The sequence below is a fragment of the Emys orbicularis genome, chromosome 3 (assembly GCF_028017835.1).
Source record: "Emys orbicularis isolate rEmyOrb1 chromosome 3, rEmyOrb1.hap1, whole genome shotgun sequence".
NCBI classification, from domain to species: Eukaryota; Metazoa; Chordata; order Testudines; family Emydidae; genus Emys; species Emys orbicularis.
In genome coordinates, this window is record NC_088685.1 from 63,053,681 (window position 1) to 63,075,714 (window position 22,034).

Consider the following 22,034-nt stretch of genomic DNA (forward strand, 5'->3'; position numbering starts at 1 on the left):
GGCTGTGTGTGAGTATATAAATTTTTAATGGCTACATTGTTTACTGTTTCAGCTCTGGTTGAAAAATACTTTGCTGTTGATAGTATCAGTTGAGCTGCAGCATAAGGGTTTTTTGAATGTTTCAAAGCCTGTCAAACAAACCTCTTCAAGCCTGCAAACTCATTCCAATTCCACCCATTAGATTCATGTCTGGGAGACAGTGACTGAAGCTGACATTCATCACTGAGAATTTTGGTTTGGCCTCATGCCAAAAGAGTTGGCAGAAGCAATCAAAGGGAATGGCAATCTGCTTAAAATGAGCATTGGGGGAGTCTGGCATTTTCTACTGTTTGCTTAAACAGACTGACATTCCTTTTGATCACTTCTCATGATGCTTTTTAGCATAGGTTATACCAAAATGCTATTCTGGACCAGCACCTATGATTAGGAGAAAATTCCATAGTGAAGAAAAACAAGGTAAAAACATCACTTCGGGGACGGGGGGCAAAAAAATCAATCCATTTGTTTGGGGGTCCTTTACATCTGTAAGAGCCATCCTGGGACAGCGTCTTTTTTTTTTTTTTTTTTTTTTTTACTGCGAATGGTATTACTAAGAACCCTCAACAGTACTATTCTCTATTCACTAGCCAAACATTTAACTGGTTCCAAAACATTTAGAAAACATTCATCACAGGAGCACTGGCCATAGGCTGTGTGTATAATCAATTAATTTTAGCCCTTTTACACAGGAACACAGAAATTACCATGCTAGTTCAGACTACTGGTCCACATACTCCTGTACTCTGTCTCAAACAGTGGCCACTACTAAGTCCTTCAGAAGAAGGTGCACGGCACCCCATAATGTAAAGTTACAAATTAATTTGTCCATGTTTCTTCTCACCCTTCATCATTAGGGGTTGGCTTATGCCCCAAAGCATGATGGTTTATAGCTTTTCTTAACTTTTTAAAATATTATCTAATGTGGCAATGGCTATTTTCTTCATCCATGTAAATATCTAACCCTTTTCTGAATTTTCCTAAGCTGTGATTCTCAGTGGTATTTTGTGACTATCCGTTCATATGTTAATCAGTTGTTCCTTTTCCACTCCATCTGTTTGATAATTCTTCACTTAACACTATGGTTGCATGAAAACACATTCATTGTCACTTCTAGCTTCAGCCCAGGGTTATGGCAGCATCTGATGGTGTAATCCCAACTGCAGCGGCCTGGCAACAAAAGCAGGGATGGAGAGGTTGTGATGGTTACATCTTCTCCTGCACAGGGTGTGTGAAAACACACAGGATGGGCCAAAAAGAAGGCAGCAGTGTAGGTGGGGAAGGATGTGTGACTAGTGCAGTTGGTGAATGCATTAAATTAGAACAACCTCTGGGCAGCCTGGTGTGGCAGAGTTTCAATGAAGCCCTTAATTTAAAATAAAACTGTTTCTTCCAGTAGAAACCTATCAGATGTCTTGGGATTGAAACACAAGTGACTTCCTGCATCAGCGAGCCGCACTAGTGTAACGTACAACTCCCTATAGCAGCAAGAGTGAATCTGGACCTTAGTGTGTTCATAGAGTCATAATTCCAAGGCCAGAAGAGATCGTTGTGATAATCTATTCTGATCTCCTGTATAACACAGACCATAGAACTTCCTCCACAAATAATGCTAGAGCAGAGCTTTTAGAAAAAACATCCACATTGCTAGTGTTGGAGCATCCTCTATAACCCTGGCAAATTGTTCCAATGGTTAAATAACCTCACTGTTAAAAATGTATGCCTTATATCCAGTACTGAGGAATTAAAATCAATTTAAACTATGCCACAATTTCATGGGATGGCTGTTCACTGGCCTCTGAATAACATGGTGTTAGAGGAAACTGCTGGACTGTGTGGTGGGTGTTTTGTGATCTTCAGCTATGAGTGCTCTCTTCTCGTGAACAGCATTTGACATCCAATCAGGTAACTGACTTCCAAGAGAGATTCCAATGACCAGGTATGTCAGCTCTAGGGACTTTCAATTCTTGCCATCTCTACTATTAGAAGAGAGAAACTTGTCACTCTGCTACTAAACAAGGCTGCAAGTTCTACAGCTTTCAACGCAAAAGTGAGTCCTAACTTTAAATCAGTTGCAGGGTTCAGCTGAGGCGGCTTGTCAACTAAATCAGTAAATGCCAAAGGTGAGATACGTGTAAGATACAAATAAGATGGGGGGCCTACAATTACCTTTCTTGTTGACCAGGAAAGATCTTGAATAGGCTTGAATGCATTCAATGAAGAGATTCTGTGATTTTACAAGTCCTCATCCTGATTCTAATGAACACTACCTCTCAAGGCTGAATCACCTTCAAGTATTATTATAGCTTGCACTGAAGCAGAAATGAGTGATCTGAATAAGAGAGTGTTACTTGTTCAGTTGGCTTTTGATCATTAAGCTTATTTTCCTTTTATTTATATTATATATTTATATATAATATAAATTCCAATACATGGAGCCATCTAAGGCTAAATCCTGCCATGTTTCACTGTTGCATTGGTGGAGAGAAGGGTACAGTGATATTCTTCCTCTTCCAATCTCCAGTGCACTGGGGCATGACACACTCCTAGTGTTCTCTTTGAATGCTAGAAAGGAGGCTTGCTCTGATGACCCAGAACCATTAAGGTTTGCGATAATGCCCAGCCCCAGCCCACTGTGTCTTTGTTGCAGTCAGGAACAGCTGCTAAAGGAGTTGCATGATCCTCTTGCTGGATCTGAAGGAAGTTATGCTTCATGGCACATTCCCCTCAACCTCCCTGTGCCATCCTGCCTTGTGCTAGTTGATTTAGCTGCTATTAAAGTTCTGTGCCTACTGTACCTTTTTGTAACCTTTTCAGACACTTTTACTATGTGTTTAAATTATACAAATGTGTATCACTGATGTCACTTTTTGAATGTGTAGGAAGCACATTGAGCCAATACCATAATCAAACCTTGGAAACTGCTGAGCAATTTGTGACCAAATCTGTGTGTGTTTGAGAGATCCACACACAAACGACATAGACATGGCACTTCTGTAGAATTAATTTGTTTTAGAGGGCAAGTTTGGATCTGAATGAAATGTGACAGTTTTTGATTCAGTTAGGCAGCTAGACACTGCTCATGCCTTCTTTATTGGCTACACACCAGGAGGGGTGCAAGGGGGGGAGGGATAGCTCAGTGGTTTGAGCATTGGCCTGCTAAACCCAGGGTTGTGAGTTCAATCCTTGAGGGGGCCACTTAGGGATCTGGGGCAAAAATCAGTACTTGGCCCTGCTAGTGAAGGCAGGGGGCTGGACTCAATCCCTTCCAGCTCTGAGATAGATATATCTCCATATATTAGATGCAGGGGTGGGGGAGAGAAGGTGGTAAAGCACCTAAATGCAGTGCATCCCTGAACCCAGCCCATGCATTCCAGAGAGCATGGCTGCTACTCGTGAGATGCTCCTACCACAGGGAATATCACCACAAATGGGGGCAAAGAGTGACTCCCACATGCTATGTGACACAGCTGGCCAGCCACCTGGGGAAGGTAGACAGAGGGAGAATATGCTACACCCTTTCAGAAGCGTCACAGATTACTGTGCCAGATACCCCCCCATGCAACAGGGCAGCTCTGGGGGAAAGGGCAGGTGTTTGTGACACCTTTAATAAGGGTCTCTATGCTTCCCCTAGTGAGGTGCAGTGATCCTTATTACAGGCTGTGCCTAACATGCACAATTTAGCCCTTGTTCTTTTTTCCCCCCAATCCAGTTGGATTGCATATAGCAGTGTGTCCATTAAAGACAGTCAGGTTGTATGGTCAGGATCTGACTCTCTTCTCACACCAGTGTGAGGGAAAGGAGAATCAAGTCCACAAAGTATCAAATGTTTGAATGTGAGGGGCCAACTAAGAAGAAAAAATATTTTGAATAATGTTATGATCATCTAAATTGAAATTCTCTCCCCCGGTGTTCACTTCTAGGCATTAGCGGTGTATAAGATCTTCAGTACAATGAGTGCACCATTACTCCTGTTGCTATTGAAATCTATTGTAAGCTTTGGGACAAATTACTCTCTGGTGTTAATTCTGTCATTGAAGCCAGTAGAATCATACTGGGAATGAGCTTGACCTGGTCCTTTATTTTTATGTGAGATCTTGTAAAATGTTCAGCTACCAGCAACAGCTCCTATAGGAAAGTATAAGTATTATGGTTCCAATTCAGCAAGGTATTCAAGAACATGGTTATTAGCACATAAGTAGTCCGACTGAAGTCAAGCTCTTCACATGTTTAAAGCTTAGGGTGTCCTTAAGTACGTTGCTGAATCAGGGCCTATATGAGTGATGCTTATGCCAGTGTTACACAGCTAGAATTGAACGGGCTTTATGGAATCTTTAGACACTGACTGCCTTGCAGGTAATCTTAACTTCTTTAGGCTATGATAGTGGCTACCAATTTAACATCAACTGCTCCAGTGTCATCAATGAAATGTAAGCTCTGTTGCATGGGCCACTATGAAACCTGCAGGGGACATTACCCCTAACCCACACCTAGGGCTGATTGGATGAGTCTGATCATTCTTTTTAATATGAAAGACTTTAAATGTTTACAATGTCGGCTTCATTGAATTCTCAGGGCCTGATTCTCCATGCCATTATACCAGTTTTATGTTAGTGTGATTCCACTGAAGTCAAGGAGTATACTTGTGTATCACAATGGAGAATCTGACTCTTAGGGGCTGTTTTGACTCATTACATTCTAAAGCCTAGTATCTAAATCTAATTTGAATGGCCGGCAACTATACATTTCTTTTGACATATCTAGGACTCAACTCTGTGGGTGCCTGAAAGCAACAGACAATTATTGTGGTTGGCACTTTACTTTCACTGAGCCAAATCTATCTCTTATTTACACTTGTATAAGTAAACTACTTCAATGGCGTTGCCGTGGATTTTTTTCAAAACCAGCATTCCCGAGAGCACAATGAATACAAAGCAGGGCCGGCTCCAGGCACCAGCCTAGCAAACTCGTGCTTGGGGAGGCAGATTCTAAGGAGCGACATTCCATCCAATTGTAGGGTGGCACAGCCGCCCTTTTTTATCCTTTTTTTTTTTTTGGTTCGCCACTCCAGCCGCCCTGTAGGGGGTAGCGGCGTGGAGGAGGGGAGCGCCCTACTGGGAGCAGGCTGCGCGCTTCGTCTGCCCCAGCCGGTGCCAGGTCTGCAGCAAGCCCGGCAGCCCGCATCCTTCCCTCCCCGCTGACCTTCAATTCACCTGCAGGCGGGAGCGGTGTGGAGCCCTCCCGGCAGGCGGCGCGGCGGGAGGGGCCAAGTGGCGAGCGCCCCGGCTGAAGGAAGCCCTGGCTGCCCCCCTTCTCTCTCTCCCTTCCACTCCCCCTCCCCCCCGCTAGCCGGGGCACGCACTCCGCTGCCTGGGGCATGTCTACAGCGCAGGGAGTCCAGCTGGGGGAGGCAGCTGCGAGCCGCCAAGTAAGTGGCACCGAAAGTTTGCACCCTGGCTCCGGCCGCCCTCCACGGTTTTCTTTTTTTTTTTTTTTTTTTTTTTTGCTTGGGGCGGCAAAAAAGCCAGAGCCGGCCCTGATACAAAGATACTAGATATATAATGTTACAATCAAAATATAATGTACAATTGACATAATTAACTATTGACTGCTAACCACCCTAGAGCGGTCTCACCATTTAAGCCCATTGCTCTACTAGGTTTGAGTGTCAGAGAAATCAACCTGCAGTAACTTGACTCAAGTGCCATTCTTCTCACCTAACTTATGCATTCTTCATGTATCAAACTAATATATTCACACTCTTCTGGTTCACCAGCTGTGTTCTTCACTGTCACTTACAAATGGATTGCTTCCCCTACCTCCCCACAATCACATAATCCTGTCCGTCTGCTCTGCTCTACCGTGACTGTTATCTCTTGCTTGACAAAATAAAACCTAACTGCTTGTTAAGAGCCTTAGTTTCTAAGCAGCTACTGTACAGTGATGTTTTTCTACCCATAGTCATTACTATAATTATGTACTTGTGCTCATGTCCCTGTTATGAGGTTAAGAGAGAATCACAACAGCACAGAGTATATCTGTATTGCTATAGAAGTAATGTATGGCTGGGGAGAGGAAATGAAAACATTAGGTAATAATTTTAGATATTAAACAATACAAAATACTCATTCTAGGTATAAAAAACTGCTGCTTAAGGCAGAATTTTCTGTCCTTGGGCTTTACCTTCTGTTTTGTTTCCTACTAAGCTTAGGTTAATTAAAGACCAAAAGCATTTTATCCTTTTTGACATTTATTGCTTCTCAAAGTTAAAATAAGTGAAACAGTATTATCAGTCTAGGTAATGGTTCTGATATTGGTATACCAGATTTTTATTAGACTTTTGAGACAGCTGACTGTATAATAAAGCATACATTTTTAACAGTAAGAGTAAATAACCATTGGAACAACTTACTTCGTATCTTGGTGGATTCTCCATCACTGATTTTTAAATCAAGATTGGATGTTTTTCCAAAAGATAAGAATGGCCATGCTGAGTCAGACCAATGGTCCACCTAGACAGTATCCTGTCTTCCAACAGTGGCCAGTGCCAGGTGATTCAGAGGGAATGAACAGAACAGGTAATCATCGAATGATCCACTCCCTGTCGTCCACTCCGAGCTTCTGACAATCAATGCTCTGGGTGTTCCAAGAGACTAGGGACTAACTTTGACTATCGTGGATAATAGCCACTGATGGATCTATCCTCCCTGGACTTATCTAGTTCTTTTTTGAATCCTGTTATAGTTTTGGCCTTCACGTATACCCTCATAACAAGTTCCACAGGTTGACTCTGTATTGTGTGATGAAGTACTTCCTTTTGCTTGTTTTAAACCTGCTGCTTAATTTCAGTGGGTGATTCCTGGACCCCTGCTTTAGGAATTATTTTGGGAAAGTTCTATGGCCTATGTTATCCAGGAGGTCAAACTAGATGATCACAGTCGTCCCTTGTGGCTTTGGAATCTGTGAATCTATACTTTCATATGTATTTAAAGATTATTCTTATGCCACTAAGAGTTAAATACTATAAGATTTGTGTTCTAGAGAATTATTTCTCTAGATAAAATGTTCTGAACAGTTTATATTCCTAATTTTTTTAAAAACAGTTTGTTTTTTCAGTGATTTAATATTATAATTATGAAATGTTTGATTAAATGAGAAAAGAATAAACTTTTTCAAAAAGATACTGAAACTTTTCTTTTGACATTTTGATGGCTTTGTGAGTACTTTTGCTCACAAATGCAGACATTACAAAATCAGGATTATTTACAACAGGACTTTGCCTTCTTGAAATTACATGTTGGCTATGCATTTGAGCAATAATCCAACTGACAATGCAAATTAATTTCAGGAAGTAAGATGTGTAGGTGGCAAAATACCCCCTGCCTCAGCAGGTTGATGGCTGTTGTATACTTGCTGCATGAAATTACAGTTTACATCACTATTATAAATGTATTTATCCATGTATTCAGGTTTACAAAGAATTTCCAAATACTTTGAAGTGTAATTATATGCTTTTAGCAAATATTTGATGCATGAATTATCTATGAAAATGTTGACTTACACGCACCTGATGTGAATTAGTATATGTATTACTGCAACTTAAAAAGTTACCCTTAAAATATCAGCCATCATATTGTCTTAGGTGTCCAATAAGAACATCAGAGAATGACATATCCATATGTTGGTCCTATACACTGTAGGCACCATAGTATAATACCTAAAATGTAATCTAGAAGTACTTTATTTTTATCTTTCTAAGGACCTTTCTTCAATATACATATATAGTAAATGAAGTCATCTGAATTTCTCACACAAAACCAGCACCTCACCTGATCCCCTTCCACTGCCAAACCTGAGACAGGATAACTTGAGGGAAATATCTTACATGAGCCTCCTCCTCCTCAAGTTCCTTCCTCATCTGCTATTTGACATGCCCCCATAAAAGAGGCAGCCTGCCCTGCCCTCAAACTTGTTAGACCCTCAGAAATTCATGGGTGATAAATTCATCCACATGAAGCTCCTTTGTCTCAGTTGTGTCACTGCTCCCTGCCTGCATGACCATGACCATGATGAGGCAGCCAATATTGATGGCACAACATACCCTTTATCATCTTATGTGGCATCTCCATTACTGGAGGTTGCCAATCATGGTAGCCCATTCAGTACAAACCTCTGCTAATCTCTTTGTGGATGATAGTCCTTTTGATCCACACTGGATACCACATTGTCCATCCAAGATCATCTTTTTTCTGTCTTGTGTTCTTTTGCCATCAACTTTCCTTTCCTGTACCCATAAACATGCATCGCCTGCTGAACCCCTTAAAAATGAACCCTGCAAATTGAATCTTTCTTTTCATAAGATCTCTGACTAGCAATTGCTAAGCAACAATCATCTCTAATATATTTTCATTGGTTATATAGTCTACCTCTGTTTTCATAATTCTTCTGTAACACCATGATTCGAACAATTGTTGTTTCTTTATTATCAATTATTTGAATGTCCATGTTTCACAGCCATAATTTAACACAGATTAATTAACAGATAATAAGTTAGGTGAGAAGAATGGCACTTGAGTCAAGTTACTGCAGGTTGATTTCTCTGACACTCAAACCTAGTAGAGCAATGGGCTTAAATGGTGAGACCGCTCTAGGGTGGTTAGCAGTCAATAGTTAATTATGTCAATTGTACATTATATTTTGATTGTAACATTATATATCTAGTATCTTTGTACTAGATACTACTAGAGGGCTGGCTCTGGCTTTTTTGCCGCCCCAAGCAAATTAACAGATAATTTAACTAAAACTAATTTTAGTTTTTAACAGTCAGAATTTATTTTTCAGATTTATGTCCCTTCTCATCAGATGTGTATGTAACCCATGTTGTCTTCGTGTGGGATTCTGTCCCCCTCTAGTGGCAGCTAGAGATTGATGAGCCTACTACCGCCTTGGCTAAGAGATATGTGTCTTTTAGCTCATGCAATAGCTGCTCATACATTAAGCTGTAGAGTTCCCAGGTTTTATCCTGGCTAATGATGACCTGGATCTGTTGGCATTACATTTATTCTTCCAGAATGTCTCTTTTGCTCTTGCTGTTCTGGTATTGATTTCAGCACTGAATCTTCCATTTTCTATAGTAATGCTTCCTAAGTAGCAATAATTTCTCTCAGCTGTACAGCAAGTGAGAGAGTATTGTTAACCCTTATCATCCTATTATACCAAAATGACATGAGTAAAAATCCAGTAATACATTGTGATTTGATAGACATCAACACCATGAACATAATGGTACCTAAAAAATTCCCAAGTTCTACCAGTCACATGCAACAATGTGAGTACTGAAAGTACTGTCATTTAGAAATAGTACTCAGAGAGAAATATGAAAACACTGTAACTTAGTCTTCATGCACTGAAGGCAAAATTCTCCTGTTGGATCTGTACTATAGATTTCTGTTGACTGTACTACACTTTTATTGAAATTTATCTCTGTAGGTATTTTACATCATTCCCTTCACCCTAGTATCTGAGTGCATTCAGTAAGTAGCTCTTTATTAAGGACATAACTTTCAACAGTTATTTCCTACATAAAATGGATAAAAGCTAAGGGAATACAAAACAGGGGCATCTCCCAACATTTTTACATATTATGCACAGCTGAACTGTACTCACCCAGCAGCAGTGGCTTGGCTCCTGTCCCATGGGACTGGACCTGGCTCCCTGTTCTGGACATTGTGACCTGGTACATGGAATCTCAGAGCTGCTCAGGTTTGGCCCGGCTGCCCCTCCATATGATGGAGAGGTCACTAGACCAAATTTCAGTGAGTGGTAGTACAACTTGGCTCAGGGAGTTGCAGCATCACTCAGGTATGGCCCGGCAGCCCCTTTATCAAAGGGCCACCAGGACAAACCTGAGTGGTGCTGTGACCCTGCATGCCAAGTTGCAATGCTTCTTTGTTGTGGGGCCCTCTGTCACCATGCCTCAGTGGGTGACAACTGAGAATATCAAATTCAGGACCAACTGCTGAGATGTAGGGCAGAGACCCCCCAAAACTGGTGGTTATTCTCCCATAAGATATACCAGACCAGCAGCAAAAGTAAACTTCTGTTTCACCACACTGGCTAATAAGTCAGAAAAGTAGTCTTCTTAGGTATTCCAATCCTTGTATCACCACCACAAACACCAGACTTAATGATGATTGGTTATTTTAAAACCAATTTCATCAACCAAAGGGTTTTTCCGATCCCAAAGGACCAGCCACAAACCTAGGTCAATAATCACACTGCTGCCAATCCTTTAGTATCTAATATGTAAAGGTTTATTTATAAGAGAAAAGAAAGAGGTGAGAGTTAAAGTTGGTGAAAGGAATCAAATACATACAATAATTGCAAAGTTCTTGGATCAGGCTTGAAGCAATGATGAAATAAACTGCTGGCTTGATAAGTCTCTGGTTACTTCCAAATGATTTGGAAGGTCCTCAGTCCCTTGTTTAGAATGCTCCCATTACTATAAATCCATAGTCCAGAGATCAGAACAGGAAAGAGGCAAAATGGAGATGTTTTCAGGGCCTTTTATAGCTTCTGCCATGAGGAGGGAAACCTAGTGTTCTAGTTTGTGGAAAATTACAGGTAACAAGGTTTGGGGGTCACATGAGCAAGTCACCTGTCCATGCATGCTTTGCTGAGTCATAGCAGATGCCATTACCCATACTCCAGTTAAAACATTCCCAGGATGGTCCATTGTGAGTTAAGTGTTCCTTGATGAGCAATTTAACTTGAATAGTCCCTTCAAAATGTGAAGGCTAAATACCGTGTGGGTGTTACCAAAGGAGCAAACACATTTGAAATACAGGCACATAGTTAATATTCATAATCCAGATACAAAAATGATACATATATACAAACAGGATAATCATATTCAGCAAATCATAACTTTTTCATAGACACTTTACATGGGGGGGAGGGATTGCTCAGTGGTTTGAGCATTGGCCTGCTAAACCCAGGGTTGTGAGTTCAATCCTTGAGGGGGCCACTTAGGGATCTAGGGCAAAATCAGTACTTGGTCCTGCTAGTGAAGGCAGGGGGCTGGACTCAATGACCTTTCAAGGTCCCTTCCAGTTCTAGGAGATAGGATGACGTACTTTGTACAAGATTTGTTGCAATTATATAACAGTGGTAGTAACAATGATCTACATGGACATATTTTAATCATATAACATAACATCCTCGCAAATGCGGTTCCAGGGCACATTGCCCCTTTTGCCCCTCACACCTGGGAGGCCCCGTTCTGCAGTTGGCACCCCTGCCAGTAGTATGTACTGTGCATAACTTGTATATACCTGTGAGTGCCACTCATACAAAAGAAATGAAGCAGTCTAAACTACAAGGAGTCCTTGTGGTACCTTCTAAGGTGCCACAAGGATTCCTCATTATTTTTGCTGATACAGACTAGTACGGCTACCCCTCTGAAGCAGTCTAAGTTCTGCATTCAGAACTCCAGTGTAGCTGAAAGAAAGCTTCATGCGCAGAAAAATTGCAGAAGGGGAGATACAAATCTGCACTGAACATTATCCAGTTGATTATATTAGTGAATATGTAAATGCTTCCTAACATGTTATGGGAGGTATAATGATGATGATGATACATTGATCAGAGTGCTTGTCATCTATAGATCTCAACTCACTTTCAGGAGTGGCGCCAGGGTTTTTGCTGCCCTAGGCGGCAGCGCTCCTCCACAGTAATTGGCGGCAGCTCCTCCTCTGAAGCTGTGTTCTCGGTGGCGGGGGTCCTTCCGCTCTGGGTCTTCGGGGGACTTCGGCGGCGGGTCCCAGAGCGAGTGAAGGACCCGCTGCCAAATTTCCGCCGAAGACCTGGAGCGGAAGAAGCCCCTCGCTGCTGAAATTCTGCAGAGGGCGGCGAAATGCCATCCCCCACATCCTGCTGCCCTAGGCGACCACCTAGGGTCGCCTAGTGGAAGTGCCGGCCCTGCGCACTTTACATAGGCATATTATCATTATCCCCATTTTAGAGATGTGGAAACGGAGACTCAGAGAGGCGAACTAGCTTGCTTAAGGACACCCAGCAGGTTAGCAGCAGAGCTGGGAATAGAACTCAGGTTTCCTGAGTCCCAGTCCTGTACGTCCACTGGACCACACTGCCTCTCATAAATAAATAAAGTGGATAATGCTCAAGACTTTCACAAATGCAGATTTGCAATATGTAAGTGAAATGAGTTTGATCTCAATCAAATACCTAGTTTCCATTCCTCTATATAATCAAAAGCACCACACCATTAGCCACAGTTCTATAGGAGTAACAGCTCTGCTCCGGGAAGGCCCAGTGCAAGGGTATTGCTGATCAAGCATATGGAGGCAAAGAAAAGTAAATTATGCATTCTGGGGGGCATCAAAACTATTTCCAAATTCAGGTCAAATTCAGCCAAGAGGTTTTTTTAATTTTTTTTTTTTAAATGTCGATGTTTTGAAATAATGTTTCATTATAAAATGTAGCTATATTTATTTTTAAAAAGTGAAAAACGCCTCAAATAAAATTTAAAATTGTTTCAGCGCATTTTGGTTTTTGTTTTGGGTGTTTTCTTATCTGGACAAAACATTTTTCAATTCAGCCCTGAACCAAAAAAATCAATTATTCACTTATCTCTACTTAGGAAAGATCTGCCTGCACAGAGTCAGCATTTACCCAGTATTGTCAAACCCTCACTTTCATGAGCACTGAAAACACAACTTAAGAAAACAAAAATGACTTTAATATTTACCAGAGAGATACCAAAGGTCCTAATGGGGTTTCAGTCTATTGTATGAATATGCATATGGGCATAATACAAATAATCCTGAAATTTCAAGCAGTGTAATTACTGTGAGTGTGCCATGGCCATTTTTCAAGGTTTAATTGCTCTTTGGAATATTATCTGCAATGGGGATTTGTGGAAATTTCTTCATCTGGATCACAGCTATGTACAGACATAGTACATTGGAGCAAAACTAATAGCTTTAATTTGGGGCATAGAACAAATCACATCTGTCTCTGCTTCAGATATTTTTTTAATACTACCTTTGGGACATTGATCCTCTTCATTACGGCCAATCTTAAAATTAAATCTGGAGAAAATACATCACTTACCCATGTTTAGTGAATACTCTTGAAAAGTCTGAAACAATCTACCAGTTCCTGAGAGATTTCATACCTTTAAAAGGAGAAATTATGTTAAAACTGGTAGAATCTATCAAATCAGTGCTTTTATTTCACCTGAAAATATCCATTTACAAAATTATTGATTACTAGTTGTTTGGAGGAAGTCGGAGTTAAAAGTAAATAGCGTTAAACCTTCAGCCATGGTCTTCAAATCGCAAATAAAACCCCCAATAAAGAGTCCTACAACCCTGTACTTTCCAGGTAGCTCAAAAAAGTCTCAAATACAAAGCCACTATGGCACTCATTCTGCCAAATCTCCCTTGAGGAAGTCCCACTGCTGTGCTTATTTCCTCAACTACAAATTCCTTATGTCTTTGTTCAATTCTGCCTTCCCCCTTGCTAATCACTCATGTTTTATCTCCCTCCTGGATTTCATATACCTCCATCCTTTGGTATGTGTCTGTGATTTCTGATTCCCTCCTGAAACCTGTCTCCCAGACACCCGTCTCTTTCTTCCCAAAAGTCAGTTGATCTTTTTGAAAGGCAAAAAGAACATGACTAGTAGGAACTCTCCTTTTCTCCCCTCAGAACTTCCCCTGTTCTCCATTTCCACTCTTTGGAACATAGGAATTGCTATAGTGAATGGTCCATCTAGTCCAGTGTTCTGCCATCAACTGCCTAATACCAGATGTTTCTGAGGAAGGTGCAAGAGACCCTGAAGTAGCTGGTTGTTTCCCTGTCACCAGGGAAAGTTTCTTCTTAACTCCCAATAGTCTGAGGCTGGCTGATATATAAGGATTTATAGCCTTTCCAAATTTCTGGTTTACAACTTTAGTGTTTATTATGATAACTCAGGATGTTCTTGTTAGCCATATATATGTTCAGTCCTTTTTGGAGCCCTGCAGAGGTCTTGGCCTCAGTAGTACCTTGTGGCAATGGGTTCAGCAGGCTCATTTTGCATTGCACGAAGGTATTTCCTTTTATCATTTATACATTTGCCAACTTCTGCTTTTTCCTTTGATTCAGAGATATTCTTCCTCTTCCTTTCTTTATCCAATCCCATGACCTGGCCTCTCAATTTATCTCTTCCTCTAGGGAAGGACCTAGAAGGAGATACTATAAGGTGGGTGCATAACTATTCTCTGGGCACAGTTTTCCAGCCAGTTATCAGTAGTTCACAGTCAAGCTGGAAAGGCATATCAAGGGGGTCCCACAGTGGTCAGTTCTAGGTCTGGATTTGTTTCATATCTTCATCAATGATTTAGATAATGGCATAGAGAGTACACTTATAAAGTTTGCGGATGATACCAAGCTGGGAGGGTTGCAAGTGCTTTGGAGTATTGGATTAAAATTCAAAATGATCTTGACAAACTGGAGAAATGGTCTGAAGTAAATAGGATGAAATGCAAAAAGGACAAATGCAAAGTACACCACCTAGGAAGGAACAATCAATTGCACACCTACAAAATGGGAAATGACTGCTTAGGAAGGAGTACTGTGGAAAGGGATCTGGGGGTCATTGTGGATCACAAGCTAAATAAGAGTCAACAGTGTAACACTATTGCAAAAAAAGCAAACATCGTTCTGGGCTGTATTAGCAGGAATATTGTAAGCAAGACACGAGAAGTAATTCTTCTGCTCTACTCTGCACTGATTAGGCCTCAACTGGAGTATTGTGTCCAGTTCTGGGTGCCACATTTCAGGAAAGATGTGGACAAACTGGAGAAAGTCCAGAAAAGAGCAACAAAAATTATTAAAGGTCTAGAAAACATGACCTGTGAGGGAAGATTGAGGGGGAAAAAAGGGGGGTTGGTCTGGAGAAGACAAGATGAGGGGGGACATGATTACGGTTTTCAAGTATGTAAAAGGTTGTCCAGCTATACCGAAAGAAGGACAGGAGACATTTGATATGGATTTAATCAGGCTGCAACTTTATTATTAGATGTCTGGGACTACCCGGCAGATAAAAGTGTATAGTGCAGGTAACCCTTGTTTATTCTGTAATTACCCCGGGGGGGGGGGGGGGGTCTTCCACCAGCTCCCCGTCTTTTCCATCCAGGTCCCTCCAGCAAATCCATTGTTGGGACCTTACCATCCACCCCCCCTCGTAGGAGGGGTAAGGGTTGGTTCCCTGCCATTCCAACCATAGGAGCCCCAAACCCCACATAGTTCAGTTCCTTTAACCAGCACCTCCTTTTAAAATCCTTTACTGGGCCATTTATCTGGTCACTGAATGCCTTCCCTATGGAATACCTGCACTGGACATCCACCCCACACTTACCAAATAAGTTGGGACATTTAGCCTACCACACCTTTCGTGCTCATCATAATAAGTCTTCCCCAACACCTGCTTTGGGGAAGGTGAAAACCCCCACTCCACTGAAGCCAATATGGTGGTGAGGGAAAAATTCCTTCCCAGCCCCCCTAAAAAGGAGTGACTAGCTCAATGCCCACAGCAGGTTCAAACCTCACCTGATAATCACACCTCAAGGGGAGGGAGCATGGGTGCTGCCTTGCCTGCTGTGTGGAGAAAGGGCTTTCCAAGGCCAGGGCTTGCACCTTTAAAGACTTCTGCCCTTACATTCCAAAGGAATGAGTCATTGCTGCAAAGCTGACCAATACCTACCTTTTTGCAGCAGTTTCTGACCTTGTTCCCCCCCTCCCCGCCATAAAGCACTACTGACTTCCTCCGGCAAGCCTGGACAATGTCCCCTGCCCCCTGCTTTAGGTGTGGTGCAGTCATTGTTATAAGGAGGAGGGAGAAAAATTGTTTTCCTTAACCTCTGAGGATAGGACAAGAAGCAATGGACTTAACTTGCAGCAAGGGAGGTTTAGGTTGAAAATTAGGAAAAACTTCCTGTCAGGGTGGTTAGGCACTGGAATAAATTGCCAAGGGAGGTTATGGAATCTCCATAATTGGAGATTTTTAGGAGTGGATTAGACAAACACCTGTCAGGGATGGTCTAGATAATACTTAGCCCTGCCATGAGTGCAGGGGACTGGACTAGAAGACCTCTCAAGTTTCCTTCCAGTCCTACGATATCACGATTCCCTCTGTCTCTCATTCTTAACCAGTCTTTATTTTCTGGTTCCCTTGCTTTATTTCAGACATGCCTTGGTAATCCCTGTCCGGGCAAAATCTCTCTCTCCTCATCTCCTTCCTCTCTTTAGTTGCTATAATACAGGGCAGAAATTTATGCTCTTGGCCTCAATTTAATCTTCACCAAATCTTTTTTCACCTTTTTCTTTCATGCACTTCATTTCACTGAAACAGCTCTTACTAAAGTCATCAATGGTCTTCTAGCTAAACCTAGCTATTTCTTCTCAATCCTAATTGTTCTCAATCTTGATGTCACTTCAGATGCAATTGACCACTTCTCCTTAAAACACTTCCTTCTCTCCCCCCCTGCCCCCCGAGATTCCATAACTCATTACTCACCTGGTTTTCTTTATTTTTCTGATCCCTTCTTCAGTGTCTCCTTAGGAAGCTTCTCTTCCCTTCCTTCTGTCTCACTACTCTCCTGAGCTCTGTCCTCAGTTTTCTTCTCTCTCCATGCCCTCTCCCTAGGTGACTTCATTTGTTTTCAGTTTGTATTTTCACTTATATTCTGACTTCCATATCTACCCACTACTCCTGTTCTCCAGCTCGTTATGCAGATCCAACTATTTCTCTTGGATATTTCATCACGTTAAGATCAACATGAACTTATCTTACCAAAACCTATCTTACCAATCACTTTCTTCTATTTTCCCTTCTTCGTGACATCTACACAGCCATACTTCACAGACGTAGGTGGCAGCTTGCATGAAATAGAGAAGGAAAAGGTTATGAAAGTAAGACCAAAGGCTTGATTGGCAAGAATCTGGGGGAAAGTTAGGGGAGAAATGAGGGCAGCACCATATATGGGAAAGCCTTTTATGTGAGGACAAGGACTCACATTTGATATGGTAAGAAGCCAATACAGGTATTCAGAGAGAGGGCAGACGTATTCAGAGTGAAATGTGGAGAATTTGCATACTAACAAATATAAAGACTGTTTGTTTTATGCATGAAGTGTCAAAGCAGACAAGTGCTGAGTGCTTTCTGTGGGATGCTCTCAACAACCACTGAGTATGAAGATAAAAGATTCAGGAGGAATTATTTAAAAAAGAAAACAAAACCAAAAACCTCCCCTGAAAAAAGGCAGACAAAAAAAAAATGGAATTAACATGATGCTTGCAAACCATCACACTGTTCACTCTTCATACATGATATATCACTTACTTTCCCACCCTTGGTCTGTCTTCTCTAAATAGATTATAAATTCCCTGGAGCAAGGCGTTCCTCTAACTCTCTTTGTACAGCAGGGCTGTTCTAGATAGAGGGTTCTAGGGACTACCATAATAATAATAAAAAGAAGAACATCAGAGGTAAGTGGAGATTCATAAGTGGACAGAGAGTGATATATTCTTCAAATAGAAGAATTCATCTTATCTAGAAAGATACAATGGGTATATATTTGTGATATTTGCTGTTCTAAAGATAGGAAATCCTACAAATAGCATGGTCAGGTCAAATACCACTCTACTGTAAATGCTGGTATTATATTTTAATGCTTCCCACTATACTACACTTAGAAATAAAAATGGGAGAAGTTAGAGATTAACGAGGTTCAACACTCAACAATATAAATTACAAGGAAGTGGCTTTATACTTTCTAGGAAGGAGTCCTCAATATCACTCTGCATGGACACAATCCAGCAAGTTGCTGAAAACCTGCCAATGGTATTTGAGGACATTCAGCATCTCACAGACGATGTTTAGCCCCTTGCTGCATCATATCCAAGCAAAGTGATACCTGAGTATCTTGATACAAAATATAAAGAAACATTCCGGTATTTATACCGTTGAGTGCTGATCCTTCTTGATATGGTAAGTGTTAACTTCACTTCTTAAGAGTAAGTCACACAGTGGGTAGTATTTAATACCAGATCAACATTTACAGAAAGATGGGTATTTCATTGGCTAGGAATTGCACATATAGCTAGTATGTGCTGAATCACCCTATTATTTTTAAAAAGCAACAAAGAGTCCTGTGGCACCTTATAGACTAACAGATGTATTGGAGCATAAGCTTTCGTGGGTGAATACCCACTTCGTCAGATGCATTTTTGTTACTCTGGTCTCCCCAATTCCTACCTGTTCGCTGTATTCAACTGTTTATCTTGTCTTTTAGACTGTAAGTTCTTTGGAGGCAGGGACTCATTGTGTATTTGTACAGTGCCAAACACAACAGAACTGTGCCCTTGAGGTCTCTGGCTGCTACTGCAATATAAATATTAAATAATAATCTATCTTTTCTGGAATTCTAAAGAGATTTAAACAGCAAAATTGTAAACTAGTATCTTCTGGGTCTGGTGACAATCCACCAATAAATCCTTTGTTCCAAACTCCACAAGGAGCATGAAGATGATATTTTTTAGGACTTTACAGACTTTGCCAAAGAGTTCACCAATTAATTCCACTTGCCTTCTTTGGGATATTTTTAAGACCTCTGCTGTGGATCAGTGGAAATAGTGTGTGATTTACTTTCATAATACACTTGTAAGTTCCATGATTTTTTTGAATGCGTTGAGGCAATTTAATTCATAGCAGAAACATGTTTTGTAGTTTCATTTACAAAACAATCACAAAAGGTTTCTATTCCATATTTCATTTCCTTCTGTTTTTCTATATTAATTTTATGATTTTTAAAAAACAAGTCTATGTAGCTATGCTGGAGAAAAGTATCACCTTTGGTTAATATAATACTACATTAAATATTCACTCCCTGTAAAAATTCCCCTATCATTTACTGGCCACGAATTATAGGACATAGAAAATTGTAGATTTTCTAAGTAGAGTGTGGTGTGCTAAAACTTATGGGCATGATTCTCACTACCTTGTGCATGGCAGGTAAGGAGACCAATTTAGGAAAATCTGTTTATGGATGCAGAAGTAAGGAGCAGCCATGTGCCATGAGACAATGCTGCTCCAAATATTACAATGGGGGAGGGGAAATATGGAGATCCATGTAAGGGGACCATGGAAACGCACAGAGGGGCACATCCCCCTTTGGAAGGATCCAGAGGTGTGGGACTCAAATTATCTGTGTATTCTAGATTCCGGTTTTGAGGCCTAGGCTGCTATCCCATCCACCAAGTCCACTGCACTGGTCCTCTGTTGTTTCCCTGTGGGACTTTCCACAGAAGGATATGATATTGGCCTTTGCTACAAATCTCCTTCCACAATACCATCAATTACCCAGGACAGCATCAGTATGGGGTATGTTTCAAAGATGTATTTGGACATTTAGAAAATATTTTAGGGAATTCTAGCAACAATTTAAATGGAAACAAAATGCTTAAGACACTTTTTAATGACGGGAGTAGAGTTGATGAGCCAGATTGCTATTTTTTATCCCAGATGAGGATTTAGCCCAACATGGTGTGGAGTGGTATCTATGAAGTCACCAGCTTCTCTAGATTTTTTTTTTTTAGGGTGTGATCCTCTAGTCACTAAGGGCAGATTGCTGAGCACCCTGGCCCTGATCCAGCAAATCACTTAAGCATGTGCTTAACTTGAAGCATGTGAGTAATCCCATTGAAGTCAATGGTTGGTAATAAGGCAGGCAAGCTGTCATTGGATTTCCATGAACGTTCTGCTTTCCTTGGGATTGAAGGACTTTCAGTTACAAGCAAAATAAATCTAAAGTATTTTATGTTTCATTTAACAGTAAGTGCAACTGCTATAAAGTGAATATTTCTTAATACTACAAAACATAGAGTACAATGAAAGAATCATAATCCTGAAAGATTGCTCAGAGAATGGCCATTTATCTTCTGGCAGCAGCTTGTATGCCACACTGGTATCTGCAGGATCTCCCTATTACTGTTCAATGGGTAGTGCTAATAAGTCAGTAATTTTTTGTGCAAGATATCCGGTAGTAATTTAAAGACTACCTTAAAAATGTTTGGGGCATATGAGTGGATAAATCTATAAATATTTATGCCACTAATCACATTTTATAATTCAGTGATAAAGAATTTATTTTATATTCACAGATAGGCCATATTTTTAAAGGCAGATTCCTGATGTCTGTACTATAAAATTAATGAGCATTTACAGACCTACATTTTCTACTTATCTGGGTAATTATTTTGCCCCCCCCCCCCCACTGATACCTAGATAAGAAGGTATATTTAAAATAGAAATAAAACTCTTTCTCTTGGGCCTTGGTTACATGGGAAAGTTGTTGTTGTTTTTTTTTTCTCCCAGTAAATCTTTAGTTGTTTTGGCATGAACTTCCTTTTGACCACACACAAGTTCTTTTTAAAAATATATATCTGCTATCTTGTCCTGCTTTAATTAACCTGTTTTGGAAGTGGTATAGTTCTATTCTGGAATGAGGTTATACTGGGACTCATCCATATCGCAGATTAACTATACTGCTTCCCCCACTGCTATCGCACACTGCATTACTTCATACCTGTATCAGCCTGTTCTGTTCACCTTCGTGCGGTCTACCGCTCTCTGGTCAGCTTGATCCAATGTCACCTCCCTGTTTAAATGCTCATGCACGGCCAGGCAATTCCAGCTCATGGCAAATTCACACACTTGGCATCACATTCCCATTATTGCAGCCATCCCCGCCATGCTTCTGCATGTTCCTGCCTAAAGGTCCTGGATGTCCCTGCCCTCTGGGAAAAGGAACCTGTCCAGAAGAGCTCTATGGAGAATAGAAATTCCACTTCATGGAGGATTTTGAAATTTCAAAATTTGTTTTTATTCAGATTATGAATGAAACCTCAAAATTTTAAAAGTCTCTGTCAAAGAAAATTCCAAAAAAGTTAACTTTAGACAATTGAAACATCTTATTTTTATGCTGATGTTTTGTTTATTATATTATAGGTCTGTCAAGCAATTAAAAAATAATCACGCAATTAATTGCGCTGTTAAACAATAATAGAATACCATTTATTTAAATATATTTGGATGTTTTCTACATTTTCAAATACTGTATATTGATTTCAGTTACAACACAGAATACAAAGCAAACTGTACAGTGCTCACTATGTTTAGTTTTGATTACAAATATTTGTACTGTAAAAAACAAATAGTATTTTTCTATTCACCTACAACAAGTATTGCAGTGCAATCTCTTTATCATGAAAGTTGAACTTACAAATGTAGAATTATGCACCAAAAAACCCCTGCATTCAAAAATAAAATAATATAAAACTTTAGAGCTACAAGTTCACTCAGTCCTACTTCTTGTCTAGCCAATCGCTCAGACAAACAATTTGTTTACATTTGCAGAAGATAATGCTGCCTGCTTCTTGTTTACAATGTCACCTGAAAGTGAGAACAGACATTTGCACGGAACTGTTGTAGCCAGCGTCGCAAGATATTTACATGCCAGATGCGCTAAAGATTCATATGTTTCTTGATGCTTCAACCATCATTCCAAAGGACATGTGTCCATGCTGACGATGGGTTCTGCTTCGTAATGATCCAAAGCAGTGCAGACTGATGCATGTTCACTTTCATCATCTGAATTAGATGCCACCAGCAGAAGGTGGATTTTCTTTTTTGGTGGTTCGGGTACTGTAGTTTCCGCATCGGAGTGTTGCTCTTTTAAGACTTCTCAAAGCATGCTCCACACCTTGTCCCTCGCAGGTTTTGGAAGGCACTTCAGATTCTTAAAGCTTGGCTCGAGTGCTGTAGCTATCTTTAGAAATTTCACATTGGTATCTTCTTTGCATTTTGTCAAATTTGCAGTGCAAGTGTTCTTAAAATGAACAACATGTGCTGGATCATCTGAGACTGCTAT